Genomic DNA, 18,001 nt, shown 5'->3' on the forward strand with positions numbered 1-18,001 from the left:
TGCAGGTTGTGTGGAAGATTGGGTCATTTTGCTAAAGTTTGCCAGAGTGCTAAGCGAAATGCGTCTCAACTACAGTCTAACAAACAGTGGAGCAATTCAAATAATTCTTCTTCTGTCGCCTATGTTTCCGACTACAACCAAGATGACACCTCTAGCATTCACGATGATTTAAGGGATATGGTTGCGATTGTTGGGAACAGTGAGGCTGATTCGGAAGTTGAGTGTGTTGACCCTTACACCGATATTGGTATTGGTGATAAGGTTGTTTGTTTGTTGGTAGATTCAGGAGCCAGGATAACTATGTTGACCCAAGAACTTTTTGAGGAGGTGTGGGTCGACCGTAAACTTTTTCCTCCCGACAGATCTCCTGTAAACTATGAGGGTAGGAGGATAGAACTAAAGGGCTATTTTGAAAGTTCTCTTGAGTTTAGAGGGAGGAAGATTTTTGGTAAAATGTATGTTTCTATCAAAGGACTAAACATCCTCGGATGGTTTCATCAGGGTTTGTTTAAAATGGTTCTCCGTCCTGGCACAAAAGACCCCATCTCTGTTGTACAAGCTGATGGCTTTGTCAGCACAAAAGACCCCATCTCTGTTGTGCAAACTGATGATTTCGTCAACAAGTTAGTTGAGGTTTTCCCTACAGTTTTCAGCAATAAATTAGGGGAAGTGAAGGGGTTCAAACACACCATTAGAGTAAAAGACAATGCCATCCCCGTTAAACATAGATTGAGGAATGTTCCGTTTAGTGTGAGAGAACAACTGGAGGCGGAATTGAATGGTCTTTGCAGTAAAGGGATAATAGAACCCATGGAATCCTCCCTTTGGCTTTCTCCTTTAGTCGTCGCTAAAAAGAAGAATGGCGAGCTTCGCGCCTGTGTTGACTTACGCAGTCTGAATAAGAACATTTGGATAGATTCTTTTCCTCTCCCAAAGATTCCTGATATGTTGTCACTCATTGATGGGTCTAAGTGGTTTAGCAAGCTGGATTTAGCATCTGCGTACCACCAGGTCGTTTTAGATCCTGCATCACGACATTTTACTGCTTTTGTGTCCCCTGTGGGATCCTTCCAGTACTGCAGCATGCCTTTTGGGTTGGCCTCTATGGCAGCAGTCTTTCAGAGGATCATGTCTAATATATTGAAAGGAATCAATGGAGTTGTCGTTTTCAAGGATGATGTGTTGATTCACGGAATCACCTGTGATGTGCATGATGAGATTTTGAGAAGGGTGTTAGAAGCCTTGTGCAATGCTGGTGTGGTTTTGAAGAAAGAAAAGTGTGTGTTCCGGGCACGAAAAGTGGAATATCTTGGCCATGTGCTGTCTGAGAATGGTGTGGAGCCTAGGCCTGGTTTAGTGAAAGCTATAGTTGATAGCTCACCGCCCAAGGATAAAAGTGGGTTGAAATCATTTATTGGTTTATGCGAATTTCACTCTCGTTTTATACCAGACTATGCCACTAGGATACAGCCTTTGACCAACATGCTCAAAAGAGATGTTCCTTTTGCTTGGGATGTTCGCTGTGAGGCAGTTTTTGCCTGGATTAAACAACAGTTGGCGGGTTCTAAAGTTTTGAAGTCTTTCAATCCCAATGCTGTGTGCACCATTACCGTGGATGCAAGTGGGTTAGGCTTGGGTGCTGTTCTAACTCAGGAAGTAGGTGGTGTGGAACAAACCCTGGGCTATGCCTCTAGAGTTCTTCGTGGTTCAGAGTCCAATTTTGCTGTGATTGAGAAGGGACTTTTGGCATGCAGGTGGGCGATAAGGAAGTTTAACCCTTACATCTGGGGAAAGCATTTCAGGTTAAGGACTGATCACAGTCCTCTGGTTTCTATTCTTTCTGGTGTTAGAGTGAAAGAGCATTCACCTAGAATAGCTAAACTTTCAACTAAGTTACTCCAGTACGACTTTGAGGTTACCTATATCCCTGGTAGCAAGAACACAAGAGCCGATTATTTTTCAAGGAATCCCATCGAAGCTGATTGTGAGGATGATTATGATGAGGAGGATTGTTTTGTTGCTTCTGTTGGTTTGGATGATATGTTTTCTATTAGTGAAGCTGAATGGAGGGACCATCTGTCAAAAGATGTTCTTCTTAATGAAGTTGTAAGATGTGTGAAAGGGGGTTGGCCTAGAGAGAAAAATGCTCATGTCTCTCTGCAAACTTTTGTGAAGGTTTCCAACGAACTCTCTATTGAAGGAGGGTTACTGATGCTTGGAGATAGGCTGATCCCTCCATGTGACCTCAGAAACAGAATTGTTAAAGGTGCGCATGAGGGTCATCTTGGTAAAACTTTAACTAAGAGAAGGGTCAGGGAGCATTTCTGGTGGCCCCAAATGGATCCGGAAATTGATACTGTCGTTGAAGAGTGTTGTTTGTTCAAGTGCTGAAAAGTGTTTGAAGGTACATTCTCCTCCTTTGCAATCCATTGTTCTTCCTGACAGACCCTGGGAGAAAATAGGTATTGATTTGGTTGGCCCATTCTATTTGCTTCCCTCCTCTTCAAGGTTTGCCATTGTTGCTGTCGACTACTATTCAAAATGGCCGGAGGTTCGTTTTGTTGGTGAGCCCAATTCCAAGAATGTTATTGACTTTTTAAAAGACCTTTTCTTACGGGAGGGTTTTCCTTCCACAATTGTGAGCGATAACGGCGTTCAATTTGTTAGTCAAGAGTTTAACTCTTTCTTGTGCCAGAGTGGGATCAATCATTTGAGGAGCGCTCTTTATCACCCTCAAACGAACGGTTTAGTCGAGCGCATGAACAGGGTCCTAAACAATTGTGTTCAATGGGCTATTGCTCAGCGTTGCCATGTACCTAATGCGGTCAGATCCATGTTGTGGTACTATCGTACCACACCCCATTCCTCTACCAAGGTTTCTCCTTATGAATTGTTACGTGGGAGAAAACCTTGTTCTAAGGTTTGTCCTGGATGGATGTCACGTTGGGTGAAATTAAATTCCCTGAGCAATGTGGATGAGGTAGTTAGGGCGAATGTTACATGTGCTCAGTCCAAACAGAAAGCTGATTTTGATTCCAGGAAAAAAGTTGTTACTCAACAGTTCCTTGTTGGTGACAGGATACGTATTAAGTTGCCTGTGCACACCACCAAGGGCAGTGCCAATTTCTCCGAACCTCTCATTATTGATAAGGTTTGTGGTAATGCTGTGAGAGTGAATATGAAGAACTGGTGGAACATTGCCAGAGTTGTCAAAGCTAACGATGGTGCCAAGAATTTGTGTTTTGCGTCTGGTTCTACTTCTAGTGGTAGTGCTTTTAGTTCTACTTCTAGTGGTAGTGCTTCTTTGCCTTCTGATTCAGTGTGTGCTGATGACTTGTCTCCTTCTCGTTCTTCTCTTCTTGAGGGACCTCGAAGGAGTGGTCGTCTCCGTTCTGTCCCTGCTAGGTATCGTTAAGTTTTCTGACATGCAATGTTTTCCTTTTGTTATTTTCCTTGTTATTGAAGAAGAGAGGATAATGTAATGTTTTGTTCTAGTCTTTTTGGAATCCTCTCTATGTGTTCTATTATATGTTCCATTCAGAATGCTGTTTGAATAGATGTAACTGGCTTTTCTGAGCTGAGCTGCTGAGCAGCACCTGTTAGTGATTAAAGCTACTCTAAACCTTTCTTCTGAATACGACTGAATCACTACAGTTTTCTTTTAGGGAAAAACATGAAGTCAGATCCAGTTGAAAAAGGACAGTGAGCGCATTGCAGCAGGTTTTATATTTGATTGATGTTTTTCATCAGTATTTAATAGATTTATCTTATGAGCGTTTTAGTCTTTCTTAGCACAGAACAGCTGCAATTAGTAAAGCAGAAGAAGAAAAGAATGGCCCTTTCTTTAGTGTTCCTAAAAAGATTTTAAACTTTCAGACTTGAAATCGAGGACATTTTACATTCATCGTCGCAGTTATAAACTGGCCCTGCACCGTACGCTCCACAAGGGGAACTGTTCACACAATATAAACGTTGTTACGAGATACCAGCCAGTATTTCAAACCACATCATCAAACATTCCATAACGATTGTGCAACCCACCAGTACGCCTGCGCAACACGGACTTGTGCCGGTTACCCAGACAACAGTGAAGCCATACCGTAGCGTGTAGGCGTCCTTCCGACGGGTAACACCCGCCAAAAGCAATGAATTGAGCGGCATGAGCCAACGGTCTTTCATGCGAACCATTAGACAGATGTCGCTCCGTACTCACCAAAACGATCTAAGCCCTAGAAACATTGGTCGCACTGCATGTGGACCTAGTCGTGCCAAAGCTCCAACTAGCACTCTCTCTACCTAGGGCTAACCTGTACACCACGTAACCCCCGCCTCTCTGCTGAGAACTCTAAGGACTCGGGTCCAGGTTACAGCCTAGTCCATTGCTAACGGTGTAATAAATGAATATACACAGCGCGAGGGTACATTTTAGGTATACCACAAACAGAGTCCTATAAAATACCCTAATGCACACTGCTCCAAACTATAATCGACCAGCCATCCAATTAACCCTTCTCGGCGAAGTCCTAAACGCCGGTCGCCGCAAAACGCAAATGCCATTCCACAGCCAATCAGCACTTTAGAATTCAATGCAACGCACTGGTATTGGAGGACATGCTATCAATGCTCCAATCCTAAGTCACTTTACACAGTAAGAGCCCCTCCCAATCCAAGTCATCTCCCCGAACATGGGATTGGCTGACGTACGACCCGGAAGTAATGGCATTATTGACTAATGTCATCCGGTAAAAGATCAAATAACGGCCAGAAGGCTGAATTCTCGGGCAATCCTTGTAAATATTAGACAGTAGGCGGAATTCATGAAAGGTCCATGTAAGTAGTGACCATGTGTTTACCTAAAATAGAGGTGTCAGACTTGTTTGAAAGCTTGCCTTGCTTCTGTTGTAAAACACATCATCTTTGGCTTCTAGTGAAGCCTTCTGTATTTATACATTTGGTACTTGTTCTGTCTGTGTTTATGGTTACCATGTAGGCTTAATTTTCTACAGCAGAGGATACTTCTAGCTTAGACATATACGTTTCTGTTACACGTTCCTATGAGTGTCGTGTACCTTGCTTGATTGGGGTGAATTAAATAATAATAGAAAAAGTAATATTACAGTCCACCTTTATATGCTTCTGAGAAACCTAGTAACGATCTGAAACGAATATTTTTTTAGCGTTTCTTGTTTGAAAATTCACCAAGGACAGAACGTTGTCAAGAAAAATTGTAAATTACATTTGGATTAAGAGTAAAGACCTAATTTGCCCACTGTTATTTTTTCCCTATGTGTCTTGTTAGTTGGTCTGGTCTATTATTTTTAGTGCATTGCTTATCCTGTGGATGCCGAATGTTGATCCGACTAACTGGTATTTTGTGGTTTATATTAGCGTTTTTGCATTGAACGTTTACTAAAAGTCGACGGAATCTGGCATACATAACAGGACTGGGAACTATACCATATTCCCTTTCCAGTAAGTTGCAGATATCGTGATTTGTTTCCCCCTTCTTTATTTCAGTAGAAATATTAACTATAGACTGGAACGTAACACATGACTTGCATCAAAAGTTTGTACATGCGTGTAAACTGATCTTACCAGCAGCTGTCTTTTAGTATTATTGCTCATTATCACTCTTGTCGATCATCTAAGAAAGTGTTTCATTTGTTCCCGTCGTTCTATTCAAGCTGTGTAGTAGCATCGTTCCTTCTGAGCTTAGCTTATCTGGGAGGTGTGGGTTTAGCAGTATGGTGGCTTAGGAAACCCCATAGATCATGGGTACTCACAAATATTTTCTCTGGGGCCACAAAGTACGGACTGTGTGGAGTGACCGAGGCCCACACTGATGCCAGCATGGTGGTTGGTGTTAGGCGGGCAATTATTTTCAGGTTAATAAATGTTGCCAGGCCCTCCAGTCTCATCGATAGTTTCTTAGATCTTAAGAACGTTTACAGCTTTGAGAAGGAATTAGATATGATTGAACCGGTTCTAGCAAAGAAGTTGTATCTACAGTTTAGATACGGCACACTGCCTCTGCACTCATACACAGACAAACGGAAAGAGGGTCCAGCTCGCCCCTGCCCAGGATGCGAAAACCCTAACGAGACCTTAATGCATGTAATCTTGTTCTGTCCTGCCTACTGCAACAGTAGAAAGAAATGGATTATACAGCTATGTGTGAACCTGGGAGTTACGAATTATCTAGAGTTTTTTAGAATTTTAAAATCCGATACTAATGCACTGATAGTTACAGCCATTTCTAAGTTCCTGTTTTCTATGTGGTTAACAAGACGGAGAATGTTTCGGAAGTAACAAAGCTTCCTGGTTTGTTGTTAGATACTCTCCCAGGAAAACTTTGGGTTTCTACTGTATTTGAACTTTTTAATCTGTTAATATATAACTTATTGTCTTAAATATCTTAACGGGACTCCGCCACCAAATGGAAACTTGTGGACTATGTATATGAACTGGGATGTAACGTGTATTATTTCATTGCTTAAAATGTGTTTTTTTTTTCTGTTGTACTTTTATGGTTCATAAACCGAAATAAAGTTTAGAATGAATGATTGAATGCTTGCCTGTTTATGTAACATTTTTTTCAGACTATTAGTGCTCAGTAACTAAACAACAGCTCATGCTGCTGTTCACCAGGGGGTCCGCCTGTAAAGGTCAAGAGGGCCACAAGCGGCCTCTGGATTGTACTTTGAGTATCAGTGCGATAGATCCTGTGATCTTTTCCCTCACTCTGAGAAATTCAGGGTTCGATCAAGAAGAATATGCTGAAGAGTTTCTGCTCTGACAGAGTGATATATTCGGCATTAACAATGTGAATGCAAGCATAATGAAGTCACTTGAATCTGAGTATATTATTTCGTGCATAAGCTACAAAGACTCTGGGTCGGGATTATATTGGGGGTTTACTTCAAACGGTATAATTGCTTGTTGTAGAAATTTCAAACCTTATTTCCATGTTTAGGTCTGGCTGGATTGTGCATATATTACATACTGTTACCAGTACTCTACTATATACATAGTGGGCTTTTGCTTCATTTTATCCCTTTATTCTATTGGTTTATTATTACACCTTCCAGGAAGTGATTCCATTGGAATACATCGGGGACTAATTTACACCCGAAAAGGGCACACAACCACCCCCTGTTTGCCACTTTGATTCCTTATCTTCTGTATGCATTCTGTACAGAAATCAAGTTGTCTTCTTTTTTTCTCAGCATGCTTATTTTCATTTGACCAATCTGTCCAGTGATAATAGCTCTGTTTTGCTGAAGAGACACTGGGTTTTTGTTAGAGTTGGCCCATAGGTGAAACATGTCAGTGTGAGTGGGTATGAATGAATGAATGAATGAATGAATGTTGGTTTTGTACAGCGTGAACTTAGCCCAGGGGCGTCAAGGCGCTAAATGCAAAGCATCAAGAAGCGGTGAGAGAGGGAACATGCTCAAGCTGACGTATCTAGAAAAAGCCAGGTCTTGAGGCTTTACGAAAAAGCGGAAGGGACACTTGCTTAGAAAGTTCTTCTGGGAGAGAATTCCACAGTTTGGGCGCAGCCGTATAAAAAGCTCTACCACCTCCCTCCCCCCCCCCCCCCCCCCCCCCCCCCCCCATTGGGCCTTCTTAAACCTGGGAACTATCAATACGTTTTTATCCGAGGACCGGAGCGATCTGATAGGAGCATAATGATGGACAATCGAATTGATGCCCTCTGAGCCAGAGTCATAGCAGGCTTCATAAGTCAGGCATAGAGTCTTAAAAAGAATCCTACGGTCCATCGGCAGCCAGTGCAGTAACTTGCTAGAGGCCGAGACTGAATGATGTTTAGGAAGGTTCAAAACCAGCCTTGCCGCAGCATTTTGCACCGACTGCAGGCGACAAACGAGGCCTTTATTAATGCCCAGATAGAGTGCATTGCAATAGTCCAATCTGGACGTTACTAAGGCAATGACAGCCTGCTTGCGTGCCTCAAAAGAGAGGTAGTGAGACATTTTTCTGAGGATCCTGGTAATCCCAAAACAGGTGGAGAGAGTACTGTTGACCAAAAGATCAAGAGAGAGCGCATTGTCCACAATCACTTCTAAGTTCTTCCCAAGCAGTCTAACAAATGAGTTAGTATTTCTTTTGTCTGTTGGCGTGTAGTTGAGGACTATGTGGTTCTGTTGCGTTTTGGATTTAATTAGAGGATGAAGGATTTCATCCTTTATCGTGTACACTGCAGAGATGCTTTGGAGAGGTCGATTCATGAGATAGCACAATACTTTTAGTTTTTCTTCCCCCATAACCACCACAAGTTTTGATTGCAATGGCTTATTTTAATCCATACTGTCTGGTTCTTTACAGCAGTGGCTTTGAACAATCTTTGTTCCTTCCGCCAAGAGTGCATCTTGGTTCATGTTCCTGGTGGGTGGGTGTTTCTCCGTGTAGCTGTTTGCCCTTAAGCCAGGAGGTGGATTTGGGTGAAGGCACTGGTCTATTTGCCCAGCTAGAATTGACTGTGATTGGGCTCATTTGTATAATCTGGTTAAGACCTAAATGGATGTCACACGGTTGTGTGGAATATGGCAACTCCTGTTACTGGTGTTTGGTACACAATCATTTATCTGGTCCTGCTGTTGGTGGCCTGAGGAATGTGGCCCTTCACCTATGTATGTTAATGTGGCCAAATATCTTGGAGTAATCTTTGACACTTTCCTGAACTTTGACTCACAGGTCAGTCCTATCATGAGTATCTGCTTTCTCAAAATCAGGCCTCTTAGGAAGGCCTTTCCTTTTATTCCAGTTGAAATATGCCAGTCGGTAGCCCTTGCTTTAGTCTCTGCCAGACTCGATTACTGCAATGTACTCTATCTGAATATTAATGCCTCCTCACTTAAAAAGCCTCAAATGGTCCAAAATGCGTCTGCACGCCTTATTGTTAACCCTCCCAAACAAGTGTCTGTTAAAGATTGCATTAGAGTACTGCATTGAATTCCTGTAAAGAAATGCATTGTTTTTAAGGCTATTTTCCTAGTCTTCCTTGCCTTCCATCACAAAGTGTCCAAACCTCTCTCCTCGCTCTTCTGCTGGTTCACTCCAGGCAGGTCACTCTGATCCTCTTCAGCTAGAAAAGTCTCCATGCCCAGTTTCCGGGAAAAAAGGTGGGGCATTCGGTCCATCTCCTGGGCTGCTGCCAAGTTATGGAGTTACTTGCTCACCCACATCGCTAGACTTGACTATTTTTACTCGTTCAAGAAATTGTTAAAAACATGGCTTTTCTCATCATAGTCTCTCTAGATTTTCGGTGCTTAGGAGCTCTGTTTTTCTGGCGTAGTGCTTACATTCCCTCAGGTTTAACTCTTTATAAATACATTTTTCATTTCATAGTCTTTTCGAGAATGTTTGAGATGGGGAGATCAAACATGTCCCCCAGGGTTTCAATCACTTACTTCTGCCTATTTTACAAAATGGACCCCACACATCGAAGATGGGCATACTTAAAATTCGGCACATGTAAATTGTGGTTCCAAAAGCAATTTAGAATTAGAGATCTGCAGCCTCCATGAAGGCAGACTCAAAGCTAGTTTGTAGTGTGTTTCCGACATATGTGAAGGAAGCCTTCTGGATGGTTGAAGCAGTTTTAATTGGATGCTCATCTTCATTGGGAAGTGGTGCGTCTTGGTAAGCACATACTTCTATGGCACATATGAGTGATCACCATCCTGTGTAAATTGCGCAGTCTCATTCAAAAGAAATTATTTTCCTTACAGTGTGCTTGTAATCCTCTCATTGAATATATTAAAGTAATCTTTTTTGGCCAATAACAGTATCTTGTCCTCTGAATGAAAATTTAAGATTGGCATTTGTAACTGTAAGGGCCACTGTTTTAATGTCCGATTCAAAAGTTAGGGAATATCCAAATCGAATCTACAACATGGTCCGTTTTATTGCCCAAAATAGTGGGGGACATTTTCATTTTAAACTGTGCTCATAGATTTATCAACAGAAATTACATGTTCTGCACATTCAGTACAATAAATACTACAATTTAGCCATTCCTGGGCTTTAAAAAAAAAAACAACAGATTTTATTGTGTGAACTCGCATATGATGCACATCTCTGTCACCCAAAGACAAATGCCAGCATCACTGTATCAGCTATATCTGTAGTCACATTTATAACAATGAATATCCATTAACACCCCCCCCCCCTAAAGAGATATTACCACAGGATGTAATCAAACCATTCCTGGGCTTTTGACACTTATATTAGAAGAGTACTAATGGTGGGAGAGGAAGCAGGTGCGGTGGTGGTGTTGTGAGCGTGTAGGTGTAACTGTGTTGGGGTTTTTGGTTGGTATGTTTAAAAAAAACAAAAAAACCATTTTTTATTAGTTTTGCAACTTCCAATGAGAAAGCGGCACAGTACCAATGTAGAATATAAGAATACATTAAACTACAAAAGAAGGCAGGAAGGCAGGAAGACATCACATCCAATCCCACGGGCGAACTCCAGATGACTTGACAACAGTGTAGGACCCATTCATTCAGTTTGTACAGTGATATTGCCCATCTCACTTCATCCCAGTACCCCACCATCAGACCACGGTCTCTCTGTGCACGGCTCTAGCCAGTCTTTCCAGAATTTAAAATGTTTCTGGGGCAGCCCAGTGACAAGTAGATCGGGCGTGTCAGTCCCATACAATAACCCGTGCCCTTGGCCAAAGTGTTCAAATGAGGGGCCTCTTTCGCCTTCCAAGCCCTCGCTGTATTCCTCTTACTGGCAGGAAGACTCAGCCATAGAAGTGCCCTCCGATAACGGGTTCCCCCCTAGATCATCTGTGATATGTAGAAGTATTAGTTTAGGGTTCCAGGCAATATCCCACCACAGCACTCCCAAGCCTTCCCAGCACACCCCCCCAGAAATGGGCCAACCCCGCGCAGTGCCAGAACATGTGAGGTAAACCACCTGTCGAATCATCACACCGCAGGCAGTTTCCCGCAGGGATCAGGCTCGTGCGATGGATCCTGACCCTATTGAGATACACTCTATGAAGTATCTGGAATTGAATTCATCTAAACTGGGTGGCTATTGCCACCTCTCTGGGGGCTTACATCACCTCCCTCCAATCGCCATCATCCAGGCAGCCCACTTCCCCCCCCCCCCCCCCCCCCCTCCCACGCCCGCTGCACCCCCACCATCGGGTCCGGCACAGTACCATTTTGTATAGTTCTGATAACTTATGCTCTTTGAGGTTTGTGACAAGGATTTTAGACTCCATTGGGGGGAAAACTCGGGGATAGCCTCCAGATGCTCAAAGAGGGAGGTTGGCATGAAGGAGGTGCAGAATGCCCTAGACTAGATGAAATCCTTTCTTAAAGATTTCACTCGGTCACTTGACTTTTCCCCTTACAGCTCAGCTAAAGTCTGTGTGAGTTGTGGAGTACCACAGGGATCCTCGCTGTCCTCTCTTCTTTTTAATATCTATACTTGCCCACTTGTACATACCCTCCAGCAAAAGAAGGCCAAGATCTACAACTACGCTGACAATATGCAGATGATCTTTACCATCAATGATAAACCAGAGGCAAGGGACATTTTCCAAAAGACCAAGCTATTCATCAGAGACTGGATGAACGACAACCAACTAAAACTCAACTCTAATGAAACCTAGATTGTTGTCATCAGTATTAATCTCAACCATTGGAACCCATCTTACTGGCTGAGGAACATGGCACCCCCCTATACCAAACAAAGCCGTAAAAAGTCTGGGCATTCAAATTGATGAAAATCTATCCATGAAGTCACAAATAGCTGCAGTGACGTCCTCCTGCTTCCTCCAACTTAGGTGAATCAGGAAGATTAGGAAATACTTTTCCATGGACGCAATCATTCAAATTGACATCGCTTTAGTCTTATCTAAAATCAATTATGTAAATGCCCTCTATCTGGGACTCCCAATAGGCCTCAACCACCGACTTCAAATAATTCTAAACCAGACAGCTAGGCTGGTCTTTCAACAACCAAGGCACTGTCGCATCAATTCATTGACGAAGAAACTACACTGGCTTCCGGTAGCCCAACAGGCTATTTTCAAAATGGGCTGCACAATCCATAAATCACTCCATAACAAAAGCCAGAAGTTTATATCTTCAAGAATTCAGAGCTATATTCCAAAGCGCTGTCTCAGATCATCCTAGCTGAACCTCCTTTTAAAAAAAAAAAATATATATATATATATATCTTTATTTCATTTTTTCATTTTGATGACTTTGGTTATTCTATTGTATTACGGTGATACATGGGTCATTTGGAGTCACAAAATTACATACAATTTCCGGTAGTATGTTAGTAATCACAAGGTATACATTTCCGGTACAATTTTTTGACAAAACATTTCAGGGTCGAAGGTCATACATCATAATAAGGTACTCCGTTGTACTTGGCGACCATTATGCCTCATAGCACTTAGTAGGTCCTAAATGAGAGTGCCCCTGTAGCTCATATTTGTACAAGCATACTTGTGGTCCCGGTAGTTATATGCAACACTGTGCCACCTAGCCTGTAAAAAAAAAAAAAGGGGGGGGGGATAAATGGCCCATGCGGGGGTCACTCTCATGTTCGATCATCTGGACAATTAGGAATGTAAGCAAGATATATCTGTTTGTTTTTTTAACTTAAATTAACTGATAAAAAGTGTTGTCCTTAACTTATTACAACTGGGCCAGAGTGTCTGTGACGTGGGCATGGATGACTGTTGGTCCACCAGGGCAAGTCGGAGGTTCTTCCATGCAACTAGAGGCATAGTACATCAGGTATTAGGTAAATGTCGAAGGTATTGTATTCATTACATGATTGTAGATAATGTGCCAGGGGGACTCAAAACTGGTTCTAGCTTTGGAGATGTTGTGCGCCTATGTCTGAGCGGCCTCATCACTTTCATGAACGTTCTGTGAGGAAGTTTCACTGTCTTCTCCATTACCATGTTTGAATACGGTGAGGATTGTGTCCCAGTATTGTGCTATTAGGTGTTTGCGTAGCCTTGTTGTTTCTTCCTTGTGTAATATTGTGCTCTCTGTTGTGCCCACACAGAGAGAGACTTTTTCCAATGGTCTACGACTGGAGGGGCTTTGTGTTTCCATCTTTTTGTTATGAGGTGCTTTGTGACAATCAGTCCTAGGTCCCTGAATCTAGAGATGACTTTGTTTTTTTTCGTTTTAGGGTATAAGCCTAGGATACAGACTTCCCATGTATATGACAGCGACTCATCAGTGCAATTTGTGAGTGTTGTGTGGATTGTGTGCCAGTAGGTGTGGAGAGAAGTGCAGGACCATAGCATATGCAGGAGATCTGCGTCCCCCTGTTGGCATCCCGTGCATGCTGAAGTGGCAATGTTAAAGTATCTGTTTATTTTGTCACATGAGAGGTATGCCCTCTGAGTTATGTAGGTTTGAATACGTTTGAATTTAGAGATTTTCGGTATGTGTGTGGAGCTGGCCAGAATCGCATCCCATTCTTTCTCCGTCCATGGATGTCCTCTGTCCGCTTCCCAGTGTTCCCGAAGAGCTGGCATGGGCTTTAATGTATGGGTGAGTAGTGCCTCTACTAACCAATGCACTATGTGTGATCCTTGCCCCATTATGTGTAGGTATTGCAGTAAAAGCTGCATTTTTGGTTCTGTTGTTAGGTCTCCCCATGTCGATTTAAGTGACCTCAGAATAGAACTGTGGAGAAGAAATTGCCCCGCTGGTAGGTCGTATTCTGCTGTCTGTGTCTCGAAAGATAGCAGTGCGCCGTCAGTATATAAGTCACTTAGTGTGTCTAGTTCTGCCTCTTGCCAAAATCTAACTGCCTTGTCCGAAGTGCCTGTTCCTCCTCTATGCATTCCTGTGAGTGGTAGGACGGGGCATAGGGGATCACCCACCTGGTGAGGTATACATTTCTCTTGTAGCATTTGTGTGCGAGTTGTAAATTAATTTGGGATGGGCGTGGGAGTCGAGTGATAGGATGAAATAAATGATAAATCTTAGTTTGCGACCATGGCTCCTGCATGGTTGCTTTGCCTTGTAGTCCTATGCTTGCAAGCAATCTTGTTGTCCACTGCAGCTGCGCCACCAGGTAGTACAGCTCCATATTTGGGACAGCCTGCCCATCTTTGCTGGTGGGAGCATATCATTTCCATAGTGCTATCCGGCGCCTACCATTTTTCCAGATTAATTCTAGGACCATTTCTTCCAGTTCATGAAATAACGCGGCCGGAACGTAGACCGGGATGTTTGAAAAAGAATATAAAAGGTTTGGCAATATAACTATCTTCGTTAGTGTTATGCGGACCATCACACTTAATGAAAGAGTCTTCCAAAAGTGCGTTTGAGCTCGAATCGCGGAGATGACTCTGAGTAAATTACCTTCTAATATATCTGTAAAGGTCCGGTATATAAAAATACAGAGGTAGCAAAATGTATCTGAATATCATTTAAGGGCAGAGTCATTTAAAAACATTTTTTAAAATTAATTTTCTTTATTAGTCATTTTCAAACAAAACAATAAACTACATACAGTGGTGCAGTACGAGGCATGCAGGTCAGTGTCAGTACATTACAATAAGTTGATATTTCCGGTTGGGACACAGTAATATACAATCATAAGTGGGGCAATTCATTCAATAAGGAAAAAGGGAGAAGAACGACAAGGGAGTACATTGCAATATAGTCATTTATAAAACATATTTGTCACCTGCTCATGAATCACAGTAGTTCAGATAGTGGATACAGACAATAAATAGGTTGTGAGGGGTGACCAAATGTCACGTGGCCGCGATGGGGTAGGCAGTTCTTCAGCATAACATACAAACTGGTCACGACAATAGCTCAGATCTTGCAGCCATAATTTACTAGTGGGGGCCAGTCTGCTCTCCCAGCACAGAGACCCTCCGCTTGGCCACCAGTAATGCAATGGCCACAAACCTTCTGTAGGAAGCCTTAACATAAGTAACCAGGCCCAGACACAGTTGAGGGGTACAGACAAAGGGAGCTCTACCATCGAACATACAATCTTTACAACAGATTCCCAATATGAGAACACCTTGGGGCAATCCCATGCCAAGTGATAGAAATCTGCGCAAAGCTTACCACAGCGCCTGCAGGCGTCTGCATCCCATAGACCATATCTGTATAATTAGGCAGGTGTATAGTACAGCTGATGCAAATATTTGAAGTGGACCATCTTTCAATTACCATTAGCTGTCAAGTGCCCTGTCGGGCGACAGCAGTCCGCCCAATCAACATCCGACATGGGATGTGGCAAAACTGCATTCCATTTATGTAAGGCAGCTACCCCTGAAGAGGCCACTTCCCTCTGCGACACCTGATACAATCTAGTGACCAGTTTCACCCTCGAGGTAGTGGTATATAGGACTTTCAGTGCATGTAGCATAGGTGGCTCATCAGGGAATTGTGGGTATAGTGCGCGCATGGCTGACCGCAGTCTAGTGTAAATGAAAAGATGCATAGTAGTGATATCGCCACCAGCAGCCAGTGACGTTGATGTGATTAAGTGACCACCAGGATACACATCCCCCCATTGTCACCATATTCATGTCTTGAAGTGTCCTCAGGGCACCCGCCTCAGTAGTAACTGAGAGACACTTGTGATGTAAAAGAGGCATACTAGCTGCATAAAGGGGCAGCTTCTGCGCTCGCTTTCCAAGGTCCTGCCACGCTTTAACCGTTGTTTGAACTGTGTCAAATTCCCCTTTTTCGAAAACCGTGTGAGTATTAACTATCATGGCCTTGAGTGGTATGGGATGCACAGCGCCTGCCTCGACTGCAACATGAGGGATGTAGTCAGGGTCCTCCTGCCAATAGTGTGTAAAGTGGGCCAGCGCGCAGAAGTAGTATAGATGAAAGTCTGGCGCTGTAAAACCACCTTGCTCATATGGGAGTGTAAGCATTTCCGACTTGAGGCGAGGCTTCCTACCCCCCACGCTAGCGTAATCTAAAGTGGGCGGAGCGAGTTAAGCGTGTAATGGCCGTGCCGTAGTTAGCCCGCACCACTTCCTGTGGGTCTCGATAGAGCCAAATACCTAAATACTTTACTGTATCGGTACACCATACCAAGGGAAAGTCTAAGTCCAGAGGGTATGTGCAATCCGTAAGTGGTAAGATCATTGATTTGGACCAATTTATTCCAAGGCCGGAAAACCACTCAAAGCGGATTTATTCCCTGAAGAGAGATGCCAGGTGTAGGGTAGGCTCGCGCACGTACAGCACCGTGTCGTCTGCATACATGGAAACTGCTAAGGGGCACTGAACGAACCGCAGGGCTGCCTGGGCATGGCACTGCCGCAGGATGCATTCCAGTGGTTAAAGAAAAAGTGTGAATAGCAAGGGGCAGAGCGGGCAGCCCTGACGTGCTCCACAATGAATGTGGACTATCTCGGAGAGGCTACCATTGACCCTCACCCGCACAGAAGGTTGTGTATAGAGCAATTTTATCCAATTTGTGAAAACAAAAGGTACCCCCATACGAACATGTAGGACCAGGAGACAGAATCAAAAGCCTTGGCGGCGTCAAGGAGTACTGCCACCGCTGGCAGCGTGGGCTCTAGGACGTGCATGACTGCGAAGAGCGTCCGCAAGTTATGGGAGGTGGAGCTGGTGGGAATAAAACCAGATTGATCTGGTAACACCATAACCGGAAGGAGCAACTGCAATCTGGTCGCCAGAACTTTTGCTAACATTTTAACATCTGTATTAATTAGGGATAGTGGTCGGTAGGATTCGCACCTGTCTGGCGGCTTGTCTGGTTTGAGGAGCGTGACCATCAGTGCTTCACGCAGTGTTGGAGGTAGGCATTGGGTCTCATACGCCTCCTCATATACCTGGTGCAAATAGGGGGTAGGGATGTCGATATAGGTTTTATAAAATTCCGCTGCAGGCCATCTGTGCCGGTCGATGTGCCATTTGTTAGGGCTACAATGGTGTCCTGTATTTCACCCTAGGTGAAAGGATGCATTAAGAACTCCTGCTGCCCTCTAGAGAGCCACACCAGCGCTATATCATCCAAATATTGTTGCAGCTCTGCTGCGTCGGTGTCCGGGCGGTGAGCGTACATGTGTGTATAATAAGTGGCAAATGCCTGTAGTTTATTAGGAGTATCATAATGAGTAACATCATCAACCGTGACTGCATTAACCGTGTATGCCTTGCTCCGATATTCTATGATACGGGCAGCAAATGCTCTACCAGGTCTGCCACCCTCCCCATAGTATCTGGCCCTACTTCTACGGGACATGTCGTATTTCCTGGTCAGCCACCTCATTATATTCAGCAACTTTGTCTTTTATGAGTGCGAGCACAGATGGGTCAGGTGAGCTTTCATACCGGCTCTCTAGCCCTTTCAGATCGCGCTCCAGTTTAGACATGGTACCTCTGAGAGACTTAAGAACCCCGGCTTGAAGACTGATACAAGCCCCACGTATGGTCACCTTAAAAGACTGGTATGCCAGACTCTATGCTATAATTAAAGTATTGTTCTTAGATGCAAACTAATTATCAAAAATTGTGATGTGGTACACTCAAACAATTTATCATAGACATCAAGTCAAATAAATCAAATCTCTCAATGATGCAATTCATATTCATTTCCATTTGAATTGAACCCATGCTCAACGTTTATTTTTCCGTTCTCCTAAATGGCTGACACTTCCCATTTTTTCCCCTCTTGATTAGTGTGAGAAAAGTTTGTGTGTACGGTGTACTTCGGAAACTAACATTTCTTCACGGTTGTAATAAATGCAAAGCCTGAAGCTCCCTGGCGTCTGAGCGGTAGTTTGCATGTTGCCAGTTTCTGCTCCCAAAGAAGTGCACGTTAATTAGTAACTCCTGGTGTTCGGATGGGATCGATAAACGCTTCGCTGTCTCAAGCATGGAGTCCCCAAAATGGCTTGTGCGGGTTTCCCAACCTTTCTTTGCAAACTGCCTGCTCACCAGCGAAGCGGGTCGTGCTCTCGGAC

General features: G+C 43.6%; 1 protein-coding gene across 2 annotated transcripts in view; it reads left to right on the forward strand.

The window, feature by feature from the left end:
- The first annotated feature begins 4,700 nt into the window (after positions 1 to 4,700).
- The window catches only part of CEP350 (centrosomal protein 350), a 1,459,870-nt gene continuing 1,446,569 nt past the window's right edge, over positions 4,701 to 18,001 (forward strand). For both annotated transcript variants that reach the window (XM_086955422.1, XM_086955428.1), the window contains exon 1: positions 4,701 to 4,830. The gene's annotated coding sequence lies outside the window, so the exon portion shown is untranslated. The remainder of the gene's footprint in view (positions 4,831 to 18,001) is intronic.

Source organism: Lissotriton vulgaris, chromosome 1_1, assembly GCF_964263255.1.
Source record: "Lissotriton vulgaris chromosome 1_1, aLisVul1.2, whole genome shotgun sequence".
NCBI classification, from domain to species: Eukaryota; Metazoa; Chordata; class Amphibia; order Caudata; family Salamandridae; genus Lissotriton; species Lissotriton vulgaris.